Source organism: Dama dama, chromosome 19 (assembly GCF_033118175.1).
Source record: "Dama dama isolate Ldn47 chromosome 19, ASM3311817v1, whole genome shotgun sequence".
Lineage (NCBI taxonomy): Eukaryota > Metazoa > Chordata > Mammalia > Artiodactyla > Cervidae > Dama > Dama dama.
In genome coordinates this window covers 38,975,007-38,987,594 of record NC_083699.1, presented here as the reverse complement: position 1 = coordinate 38,987,594, position 12,588 = coordinate 38,975,007, and the positions used below count along the sequence as shown (strand labels likewise).

General features: G+C 43.5%; 1 protein-coding gene across 8 annotated transcripts in view; it reads right to left on the bottom strand.

Annotated features, from left to right (window-relative positions):
- Positions 1–12,588, bottom strand: part of ST6GAL1 (ST6 beta-galactoside alpha-2,6-sialyltransferase 1) — a 146,605-nt gene that overhangs the window by 119,400 nt on the left and 14,617 nt on the right. For 2 of the 8 annotated variants that reach the window (XM_061166782.1, XM_061166786.1), the window contains exon 2: positions 478–568. The exons of 5 other annotated variants lie outside the window; for them this stretch is intronic. The gene's annotated coding sequence lies outside the window, so the exon portion shown is untranslated. Of the gene's footprint in view, positions 1–477; positions 569–12,588 lie in introns of those variants that run through there. One more of the 8 variants, XM_061166783.1, reaches the window with a different exon arrangement.

The window sequence follows — 12,588 nt, the reverse complement described above, 5'->3', positions numbered from 1 at the left end:
ATTTGAAGGCTTGTAGCCATATAAAATCAGAAACTCAAAAGATGTAAATGCTAGCTGAAACAATGGTTGCTGCCTTAAGGAAAGAATATAAAGGATGCTTTACATGTGGAGATAAAAACCATTTAAAAAGGGACTGCCCTAAGAAAGTTAATAAAAAACCTCCACCATAAACTCCCAGTTCTATTAAAACAGACAATGGGCCTGCCTATATTTCTAGACACTTTAAACAATTTTTACAACCTTTTTCTATTAAACATATTACAGGTATTCCTTATAATCCACAGACACAAGACATAGTCAAATGAACACATCACACACTAAAGTTACAAATAAAAAAATGAAAGAAGGGGGGATACACAGGTACACGACTGTCTTCCTTATCTAAAGCAGACTTTACTAGATTCCAACATAAGATATTTTCTAAACCTATAACTATTGTTAATACAGCTTTATTTGTTTTAAATTTTTTAAACTTACCACAGGGAAATATTTTAACAAGAGCAGAAAGACATTTCGAGGAACTGAAGGACATTTCTCTTCCTCTGCCCATTTGGTACCAAGACGGGTTCTATAAACAATAGAAATCTGGGAAATTAATCTTACAGGAAAGGGATATGCTTGTATTTCCCCAGATGGATCCAACAAACTTTTTCCTCAGAAAATTCTACCCAAGGGGGCCCCCAGCATTCAAAATGGAGACGAAACAACAAGAACCCCAGGAGAAAGAAATTCCAATATGGGCCATGGAGGCTCTAAAGATCTTCAGAAAGCACCGCCCTCGCCAGCATCAACCCTATGACCTCCCCTCTTGGGGACAGATAAAAACCCTTACTAATAAAGCTAAAAATTTGGTCTCTCAACAGGGAATGCCTCGGAGTCTTCAATACATTTTCCTGCTAGCCTGTGCCTCCCAAACTTAACTGGGCTTTCTTACCCAACCCCCCTTTATTATAGGTCATAAAATAGATGGAGAAAAGACCGATCATATCAACCAATGGCTCCACCCATATGCCCCCTCCCTGGAACCCTCACACCCTGGGGAAAAGGGGAAACTAATTAACATTTCTTTAGGCTATGAATTCCTTCTTGCCTAGGCCCAGGAAAATTATGCATAAACATCAGCCGACAAACTTGGGCTTTCGTCCTGCCTCCAAAAGACTTTTGGACATTGCTGCCCTTTCTCTGTCTGTGAACCATGTTTACTACTGAAACTTTAGGGAAAGAGTTAGAGAAAGAACAAAAAACATGTAAAAGGTTACTAACACTATGTTAAAATATTACTATGACAAAGGACTTCTTGGCTGGCTTGACAGTGGAATGGCATCCCCTCCTCCTCTTCGAATCATCCTTGATAAACAAATTGGGCCTAAACAATGGGACATATGGAAACTTGCTGCCAGCACAGAAGAACTTGGGACTTAGACTGGACATTTCACAGGACCAGTCATGGTCATAGTAATTATTTCTTTCACTATAATCAGTCATATTTTATACAGGCCTGTATCCCACTTCATTTTGTTATAGCCATAAGAAATTTACAATTTAATAAGACTTTACATTCTGTAACTTGTATTAATTGCCAATTTTGTGTTATTCCTGTTCATTTCTATCATATTACCTAAAACCGGGAACAAATCAAATTTCATTTACTTGATAATGCCTCTCTGAATGTACAATTACTGCAAAAGGAAATCTTTAAAACTTTTTCTAAACGTCTCCCCTTTTCCACTAATTTGGAAACTTTAGCTGAACAAATTATCCGGGCTAGACCCACGAGGATGGTTTCAAAGTATTACCCACAGCATCGGGTCTGGAACTGTAACTTTGGTGATTGTCTTGATAATTGTATTTGTTGTTTATCATTGCCTTTCTATAAGGTTGGTTAATACTAACCAAACTCATTTGGTCAGGACCTTTTTTACAAATATAATAAAATAAGGGGAATTGTCAGGAAGCATTTAACAGGAGGCTTCCTGTGTGCTGTTTTGGATCTGTCAGGAATCCTCTGGTCCTTATTAATTCCTGAATATTCAGGAATTAAGAGGAGAGGCACGCCTTTCCCAGGGCTGAGGAATCCAGGCATTTCCTTCTTTAGTTTTTCAATATGGTGATAAGTACCCTCTTCCTTCTTATGAACCATACGGTAAAAGTGATTGTTTACGACTCTGTCTTTGATAAGGATCGCCTTATGTTTTGTAAGTCTGGAATTTTAATCTTTATCTTTGCTGAGAAAAACTACCTTGTAAGACAGTATATATGCCCACACCATGTTGATTAAAACACCTTTGCTCCATCAGAGCTTGGATCCCCGTGTCTTTTTCTTTCTTTCTCTCTCTCTCTCTCTTTCTGGCTGACTCCCTGGAGCGCGAAAGCCGGCTGCATAACCCAGGGAATATTAGCCTCTCTCCTTCTTTCACTCTCTCATCGTCGACTCCAGACCACCAGGTTCCGGTCCAATAAAGGACCAACAACGGAACACCAGCAGTAGGGGCACTGTAACTCTCCATAATTATATGGATTAATATTTCTGCAACAAAACAAATAAATATTTTAACTAAGGAGGTTAAATAAGAATTTATAAATAGCCTCACATTACTCTGGATCAGGTTTTGCCACCAACTGAGTTAAGAATAAAATGTGGTTTTTCACAGATTTGGGATTTGGGAATTGCAAATAAGGGATTGTGTATGCATTTCCTATACACCTCCTACACCTCCAGACACATTTGGGGCATTTTCACAGGGATTCTATCACTCTGCAGGGCTGCCTGCTTGCAGTGAGATGTGGAAAAAATAAGGCAAGCTGAGATGTGGATGCTGGGAGACAGTCTGATGACAAAGGCACTTGAGTCTTAACTCAAAACATGTTGGCAAGCTGTGTTATTTTGAAAAAGTTACTTAACCTGTCTGAGCTTCAGTTTCCTCATTTATAAGTTGTGGGTTATTCCAACTAATTTTGAAGTGCTGTTGTGTGAATTTAGTTGAATTCAGACAACAGTTATCTCTTGTGTCTATAATTCCTGAGGCATCTGCTCTAGGTCCTAGGGGAATAACCAAAAGAGATAAGTCCCTGCCCTCACAAAAACAACTTCCTAGTGAGAAGAGACACAGAATAAATAAGTCAGATGATCATCTATGCCATAGAAGAACCACAAAGAAAGATAAAAGGGAAAAAAAGAACCAAGTATGATGGGGGAGGAGACACCCAGATTACTATCTTATGTAAGGTGATCAGAATAACCTTTCTAGTGAGGTGACATTTAAAGAGAACCTAAAGAAAGAGACAGAGAAAACAATGGGAATAAATGGGGGAAAAAAGTGAAAGTTTTAGTCACTTAGTCGTGTCGGACTCTCTGCAACCCCATGACTGTAGCCCACCAGGCTCCTCTCTCCATGGGATTCTCCAGGCAAGAATACTGGAGTGGGTTGCCATTCCCTTCTCCAAGGGATCTTCCCAACCCAGGGATCGAACGCAGGTCTCCTGAATTGCAGGCGGATTCTTTGCCTTCTAAGCCACGAGGGAAGTCCTGTATGAAGGAATGGTGTTCCAACTGGAGGGAACAGGCTCTGAGGTAAAAATGTGCTTTATGTTTAAGGAACCAGGTCAGTGAACTGAAGTGGAATGAAGAGGTGGAAAAAAGCAGGAAATGAAGTCTGGGAGGACTTGAGGGCTGGCTCATGCAGAACCCTGGAGGCCCTTCTAGGAGCTTTGGCTTGCGAAGTGCAATGGGAAGCCTTTGCTGGTTTTAAATGGAAAATGACACACTGCCTCTGGCAGCCCAGTTATGAAACTGTTCTGAAATTTAGAAGTAGAGATTGATCTGTCCTGAACCAACATGAATTTGGTGGATCAAATAAGCAGTTAGTTTCTTGACGTATTTTGCAAATATGGTTACGTGGTTTACTGACAGACGGGGTGCAGTATAAGAGTATCAGAGTCAAGGGCAACTCCTGAGTTTTAAGCTGTAGCAACTGCAAAGATGGAGCCATCATTTACTGAAGTGGGGAAGAGAATGGCAGCAGTTGGGTCATGGACTTGTCATCGCTGACATCAGAGGAAGGCCTTGTTGAGTAGACAGTTAAATGTGAGTGTGGAATTCCAGGCGGGATGAAGTCCGGGATGAAGCTATACATTGAGAGTTGTCTGCATTTGGATGCTAAGAGATTCCCAGGGATTGAGGGGACAGAGAAGAGGCCAAGTTCAAGGGCTGCTCCCTGGAGCGCTCCAAAGTGAACAAGCAAAGATATACCAACACAAGGAACTGAGAAGGAGAAGTCAGTGACAGAAAAGGAGAACCAAAGAGAGTGATGTTCCAGAACTAAGAGAAGAAACTCCAGGGGGCAGAGTGATCAACTATACAAAACACCTCTGACAAGATGAGGACTGAGACTTGACCATTGGATTCAGCAATACTGAATTGACCGAACTGACGTCTCCAGAGGTCACTGGAGAACCTGATAGGTGTAGTTTTTGTGGACTAATGGAGGCAAAACACTGGTTGGACTGGGTTTGAATGAAAATGAGAAAAGAGAAACTTCAGGGAGTGAGTACAGGTGACTTTCAAGGAGCAGAGAAATGAGGCAGTAGCTAGAGTAGGTGTGGTCAGGGGAAGATATGTATGTGCTTATGTGGTTTTCAGTGGGAGAAACAGCCACAGACAGACAGATGGGGCAGGGGGAGGGGCAGGTGGGAGTGGTCTATAAATAGAGGAACAATGCAAAGAGAAGGAAGAATTGCTGGAGCCCTGTCCAGTAGCTAAGGAAAGGAACAGGATGCAATACACAAGTGGAGGGGTTGGTCTTAAAAAGGAACAGAAACACTTCATCATCCATAGCAACAGGCAGAAAGTACAATATACAGGCATCAATCTGGTGATGGAAAAGTGTGAAAGTGATCCTTTGCCATTATTTTCTCAGGTAAGTGAGAAGTAAGTTTCTCGACTGAAAATAGGGAATGGAAAGGAGTTGTTAAAGGTTTAAAGAGAGGGAGAAAAGCATGAAACAGTCATGGAGATTGGAGAGAATTGCAATGGGTTGCATCCAAGGCTGCCCACTGGAATAAATGCAGAGCTTTAAAACAGGATACTCATGCCCAGATCCACCCCATAAAAAATTAGATTTCATTAGTGTGGGGTGGAAGTCAGGCAGCAGTACTCTTTATAACCTTCCCCAGGTAGTACTAATGGCAGCCAGCGTTGAGACCCACTGGACAGAGTAAGATGACCTGACAACACCAAAGTCTACTTAAGGGTCATCGTTGTGAATTAGAGTGGGACCAGTCGGGATGGTGGTATGAGTTCAGTATATGAAAGCTGCTGTGTTTATTATATCACTGGCCAAGTGATATAACCATCCTCATAGCAAATATAATTTAGCTTTTATCTCATCCAAATGATTCACCCAACTGGTATACATCATAGGGTTTTGAAGACATTTGTAAATAACTAAAACCACAAATGTACACCATTGAAATTCAAGGAGGTGTCCTCTGGTTCTTTCTATGTGACATTGAGCACTGCACATGGGGTGAATGGGCTTTCCAACAACTACAAAAATTCCAGGTCACCCCTCCTCCCCATCCTCCAATGACCCACTGTTGATAACAACAGTTTCATGAAACCCCTCCAGTCCATACCACCTGGAACCTATATTTTAGAGGGTTGCACATTTGCAATTTTCTATCTGGTAAGCTGCTCTTCTCCCTCCAGGGACGTCCACCCTTGATCCTAGCTCTGAGCCTGGAGAAATCTCTCTGATGACAGCTGTCACTCAACACTGTCTACCCCAGTCCAACCTGGCGGGGTCCCTGTCCATGTTCACCCCACCACCGGAAAACAAAGACTTCAGACTCTATCCTGAGTCAAACTGCATGGTCTCGAATGTCAACAGAGGGCAGAAGCCCTGTGGGGAGACCCTATTGTGGGCTAAGGGAGACCATACTGTGGGCTCCTGTCCCCCACATATTGGTGAAAATGTGAAAGTGAAATTGTTAGTCACTCAGTCGTGTCTGACTCTTTGTGACCCCATGGACTGTAGCCCGTCAGGCTCCTCTGTCCTGGGATTTCCCAGGCAAGAATACTGGAGTGGGTTGCCATTCCCTTCTCCAGGGAATATTCCGAACGCAACGATCAAACCTTGGTCTCCTGAATTGCAGGCAGATTCTTTACTATCTAAGCCACCAGGGAAGCCCACTTATGGGTGGATCTACCACCAAATCCCAGTTGTAAACCTCCCTCTGTCTGCTATTCTGGGGAGAACATTCTAATTGCCCAGCAAACTCCTGCTGCTGGGGTCTCGCCTCTTCCTCCTTTTCCCCATCCTGCCTCCTGCTGGTACAGCACATCATGCTGTTCCCATTCATCTAATCCCTGATCCCATGTGCTCTGTTCTCCTACCTGGAGGCTCCTCCAGGGAGAGACTGGGTCTCATGTATCCCCATATCCACAGGGCCTAGTAGAGTGCCTGATCATTTAATTGCCTATTAAGTGATCAATAACTGAGACTAACTATTAATAAGTGCCACGATATTAAAAAGAGCTACAATGTATTCAGGGCTTTCCAGGCGGCACTGGTGGCAAAAAAAAAAAAAAAACCTGCCTCCCAGTGCAGAAGACGAAAGAGATGCAGGTTCAATCCCTGGGTCAGGGAGATCCTCTAGAGTAGGAAATGGCATCCAACTCCAGTATTCTTGCCTGCAAAATTCCATGGGGAGAGGAGCCTGGTGGTCTACAGTTCATGGGGCTGCAGAGTCAGTCATGACTGAGCGGCTGAGCACACCATGTATTTATCACTAATCACATGCTGCCCTAGGTTAAGCACTACACAGTACTCACATCGACGCTATAAGGCAGGAATGAAGAACACAGATTACAGATGAGAAACTGAGGGTCGGAGAAGTTAAGTTCCCAAGTTTACACAGCTGAGAAGTGGCACATCTGGAGTTAAACCCAAGTCTGCCTGGCTGCAGAGCCTGAGATTTTTTCCCAACATCAGGGTTTTCCGGGAAAGGTGACCCTAAGGATGGTGATGGAGTGGCCTCTCAGCCCTCCCACTATGAGTCCCCGGGACTGGCTGGGAGACAAGGGTGGGACCCTCCGAGCCCAAGAGCATTTCCCTGGGAGGCAGCTTTCATCTGTTTTTTTCCTACCTGTTATTTCCCCTTTTCCAAATCTCCAGGCCAGAATAAGCTGTTCATTGTGTAGAGAAAAAAAAAAAAAAGGAACCGCCACAAGCCCTCCAGCAGGAAGCATCTTCTGAGGATTTATTCCTGACACCATCATTAACCACCCCCGGCTCCAGCCCTGGGCCAGCATCCTCCCAACAGCACACAATTGACAAAGGCAATCCTGCTGGCCGCTCAGATACAAGATGATTCGCCTTGGTGCCTTTGTCAGAGCCCTCTTGCCGCCTTCCTCCCTCTCTCCCCTGGGATACACTCCTATGACCCTGGTTCCCAACAGCATAAGAAAAAGAAGAGCAAGGTCCCACACCTGATTCCCTGCCAGGGCTCAGCTCCAAGGATCAGCCCAGAAAGCATTCCCCATTTTATCTTGTTGTTTGTCTCTCACTCCCATGACCAGGGGTGACAGGCAGAAAAAGGATTGTTTGGTGGGGCAGGAGGGCCCACCAGAGCCCCAGGATGCTCCCCAAAAAAGGCTCCTGCAGCTGCTATGTGCTCTCAGACGTTGGCCTTACCTAGAGAGCACCTGCGCATGCCCACTGGGGGCAGACACATCCTGGCTTCAGCAAAGGGGTGGGGGCGGGGAGCTTAGGGAGGGCTGAGCCCAGTCCACTCGGCCTCCTGAGGGCAGGGTACTATGCAGAGAATCCCCTCAGTGTCCCTGCCCTCTGGAAGACACTGTCTAACGTAACTAACTTCACATAACACAGTACGTACAGTGTAGGTGATCAAAGGTCTTCTCTTCACTTTGGGTGCCCTGAATTTGAAGGACTCACCCAGAGCTTAGGCTGAGCTATAACACCTGTCTGGGCAGAGCAGAGACCAGTGGGGTGAGCAAGGAACCGATCTCTTTGTCAGTAAGGAGCAGCTTGACTATGTCTCTGAAACCACCATGACCACCGCCCCACACATAACACACAACAGGACTTTTGGACCCCCAGGGGCATGCCAGGCCCCAGTGTAGACCCTGGAACACTCCCAACCCTTCCTGGAGCAGGTGTAAGCTGCCTTGGGCCCCTCCGGTCCCATGCCAAGGGCTGCTGCCCGTCCACTCTGATGTGCTGCATCAGGGCCCAGTTTCTCTGGGGCCAGGGCCCTGCTTCATCCTGATCAATACTCCTACGACTCCTATAGACTGCTCCAGAGTCCCTTGTCCAGACCACGAGCCTCTACCGGACAGACGTGGCGGAGGCCTGCTCGCCTGGCAGCTCCGATATGCCTTCCTGCAGCCTGGCATGTCTGAAACACCCTCCTCTGCCCCGTATAAATCACCAAGCTGTCAACAGCCATCCAGCCTCCACTCTCTGGCCCAGACTTTCTCAGCGAACAGGAAGGGAGGCCAGAGTCTTCCCCTGCCCTGCAGTGGGACAGCCAGACGAACTGCATGCCTCCCTCCCTGACACCCCCACCCCTCATCACCCCCACATCTCCCACCATAGCCCCCAGTTGGTTACCTGAGCCAGGAGAGCACAGCCTCTGACTGGTCGTTGCAAGCCTGAGGGGCCGTGTCCGTGACTGTGGGAGTTTTTACAGACACCTGTAGGTTCTCTAACAGATGTCTGTAAGCTCTCAGAAGAGTAAGGGGTGTGTCAGCAATAACAAGCCCTTCTGTGTGGCTCTTTTATACTTTCTCATCTTTTCACATCTATGAGCTAATTGGAACACAAAAACAAATCTGCAGGCAGGCAGCATCAGAATCATCCCCTTTTATGGATAAGGAAATTAGAGTTCAAACTGAATTGCCCAGGGCCACACAGCCGCTGGATGGCAGAGTCCAAACCGTAATTTAGGCTTTTATACTTACCTAGAAATTTACATGCAAAATATATGGATGTGTCATGAGTCTGTGTGCATATAAATATATAAAATACATCTACCTGTAAAAATGTTTTGATATTTATTTGTACCTGTATATGTTATGTTTCACAAAGGTGGCTAATTCAGGCCTTCTGAGCACTGCAGATCACAGCACAGGAGAGAGATGGTGGGCTTTGAGTACAGACAGCTCAGGGGAGTCAACCAGTTTCACCACTAAACGACTTGGCAGATAAGTCTCCCTCAGCTTCAGTGTCTTCATCTGCACAGTTGTTATTTAGTCGCTAAGGCGTGTCTGACTCTTTTGCCACCCCAGGGACTGCAGCCCGCCAGGTACCTCTGTCCATGGGATTTCCCAGGCAAGAATACTGGAGTGTCTATACCTCAAAGTCCACTCTCTCTCTCCTGTGCTTGTGATCTGCAGCGCTCAGAAGGCCTGAAGTAGCCACGTTTGTGAAACATAACATACAGGTATAAATAAATATCAAAAAATTTGTACAGGTAAATATATTTTATATATTTATATACACATAGACCCGTGACATATTCATATATTTTGCATGTAAGCTTTTAGGTAAGTATAAAAGCCTAAGTTTCCTTCTCCAGGAGATCTCCCCAACCCAGGGATCAAACTCATGTCTCCTGCATTGGCGGGCAGATTGTTTACCACTGAGCCACCAGGGAAGCCCCCATCTGCACAGTAGGGATAATTAAAGCCACTCTGTATGGGCTGTCAGGCAGCCTGTAGAGAGCTGTGTGTCACACCTGAAACACTGTGGGCACTTAATGAACAGCTTTGTTCATTCATCCTTTGTTCTCTAGCCACAACAGATTACTCAGGGTTATTCAGACACACCTCGGACTCTCACTCCTCTGGGCTGGTTCTCCTGCTGCCTCCAGGCTGGAAATGCCCTGCCTCCCATTCTCCACCCATCAGGACTCTGCTCTTCCCTCAACATCCAGTTCAAATGCTGTCTCCTTCATGAAACCTTCCCCATTGTCCTCGGGCCTCAACACCCCAATAGTCCGCCTGATTTACAAAGGGTTTTGTTATGCCTAGAGCCTGGTGTTCACATAACTGATTCACCACCTTCTCCATGAAAAGACAAGGTCTTGTTCATCTCTTTGTATCTCCCATCCCACTCCCCACACCTTAAGCATTAGTATTTAATGATGCCTCTTAAATTAGCTTGAGTGGTTTGATTCAAATAAGACCAGCTCAGAGGGTGGGATAAATTAGAAATTTGGGATTAACAGATACACATTACTATACAGAAAATAGATGAACAAGGTCCTCCTGTATAACATAGGGAACTATATTCAGTACCTGATTATAGCCTACAGTGGAAAAGAATCTGAAAAAGAATATATGTAAATATATATATGTGTATATATATATAACTGAATCACTTTGCTGTATACCTGAAACATTGTAAATCAACTATACTTGTATTAAGAAAAGAAAAAAAATTAAAGAAGTAAAAAAAACTGAAAACAAGTAATACCAGCTCATTATTCTTTAAATCAATGTATAAATTTATAGAACTAAAAGTCATCCAAGATCTCTCCACCCAAGAAAAATAAATAAATTAATAAATTAACACCCTTCATCACATGTCTCTACATTTATATTTGGACAGAGTGTGGAGGATGGAAGAATACATGAAAGAAGAATAGACAGGACTGCTTAATAAAATAGTTATTTTTTAACTTTTTAGATTTAAATTTAATTCTACATAAAAGTAAAACAGAAGGAAAGATAAAATTTTAACAAAAGTTTCTACATCAAAATAGCTATTATTTCCTTAAAAATCCCCCCAAGTTTAAAAGAAAAACATTAATTGACTTATAATGTTGTATCAGTTTCGGGTATATAACAAAGTGATTCAGTTATACGTGTACATACAGTCATTCTATTTTAGACTCTTTTCTCCAATAAAATAAAAAAAATTTAAATAAAGGGTTAAAAAAATTAATTGAAAGGTTGGAGCCATGACACTAATACCCTCCAAAGGCCGTGTGAGAGAGGGAAAGTTAGCACTTACCGTCCTCCACCCTGTCCCCCAGCTCTCCATTTCCATTACATTCTTTCTTTTTACTTCCTCTCACTTCTTTCCTTATCTTTATAGCCCACCCTTGCCAAGGTTTTCTCTATTTGAGTGGATGAGAGGCTCACCAAATGGCCTTTCACCACTTCTTACAAAGGGTGCTATTAACTAATCATTTTCATCATCAAGCAGGTTTTCTCAAGAGGGGCTTGTATTCCCTGAGTCTTTGCACACAGGAGATAATGCCTACCTGTCTTATCCTTGAGGAGTGATCTGAATGTAAAAATCTTCAGTTTTATGATCTTTCCCTCAGAACTCTGTAAATATTTCCTCTCCATGTTCTCAAGTTTTCCTTCTGCTGCAAATCAAGTCTAAGACTAACATGACTTCTTCCATGAGGCAGAGATGAATTGCTCCCAATATCCATTTCCCTCATCCCACTTTGGGTAATAAAAGGCCTTCTCCAAATCTGAGTTTTAAGAGGGTACACAGCCACCCAGATAGAGATGTTTTCTGGGGCTCCTTTGCAGCCAGGCATGTCCATGTGACTATGTTTTGGTCAAGGCAGCATGAGAAGTAAGCTGTGACTCCAGATAGCCCAATTACCCTTCTGAGAGATCATCTTTTTACAAACTTTAGATCTCTGAATTTCTCTGATTCGTTTCTCTTTTCTAAGCACATACTGTGGTTTTCCTAACCCTTCCCTCTCTGTTAGTAATTTAGTTTTCAGCGGATTCTAATAGCCAGGACATGGAAGCAACCTAGATGCCTATCAGCAGATGAATGGATAAGGAAGCTGTGGTACATATACACCATGGAATATTACTCAGCCGTTAAAAAGAATTCATTCGAGTCAGTTCTAATAAGATGGATGAAACTGGAGCCCATTATACACAGTGAAGTAAGCCAGAAAGATAAAGAACATTACAGCATACTAACACATATATATGGAATTTAGAAAGATGGTAACGATAACCCTATATGCCAAACAGAAAAAGAGACACAGAAGTACAGAACAGACTTTTGAACTCTGTGGGAGAAGGTGAGGGTGGGATTATTCGAAAGAACAGTATGTATATTATCTATGGTGAAACAGATCACCAGCCCAGGTGGGATGCATGAGACAAGTGCTCGGGCCTGGTGCACTGGGAAGACCCAGAGGAATTGGGTGGAGAGGGAGGTGGGAGGGGGGATCAGGATAGGGAATACGTGTAAATCTATGGCTGATTCATATCAATGTATGACAAAACCCACTGAAATGTTGTGAAGTAATTAGCCTCCAACTAATAAAAAAAATAAAATAAAATAAAAATAAATAAACTTTGTTCCTTTACTAACCTTCCCTCTAATGATGTTGTTTGTAGCCTCAATTTTTTCCTTAGCTCTGTAATTGTGCTTTTCATTTCATTACATAGTTTCATCATCTTGTCTTTGAACTCTCAACTGATTAGTTTTCAATAAGCTTTATTTTGAATGAATAAATGAATGAATCCCACTTCTGCGTTTTCAGCCCAAAAGCCAGCTCCAACCCAGAAATTATCTTGGT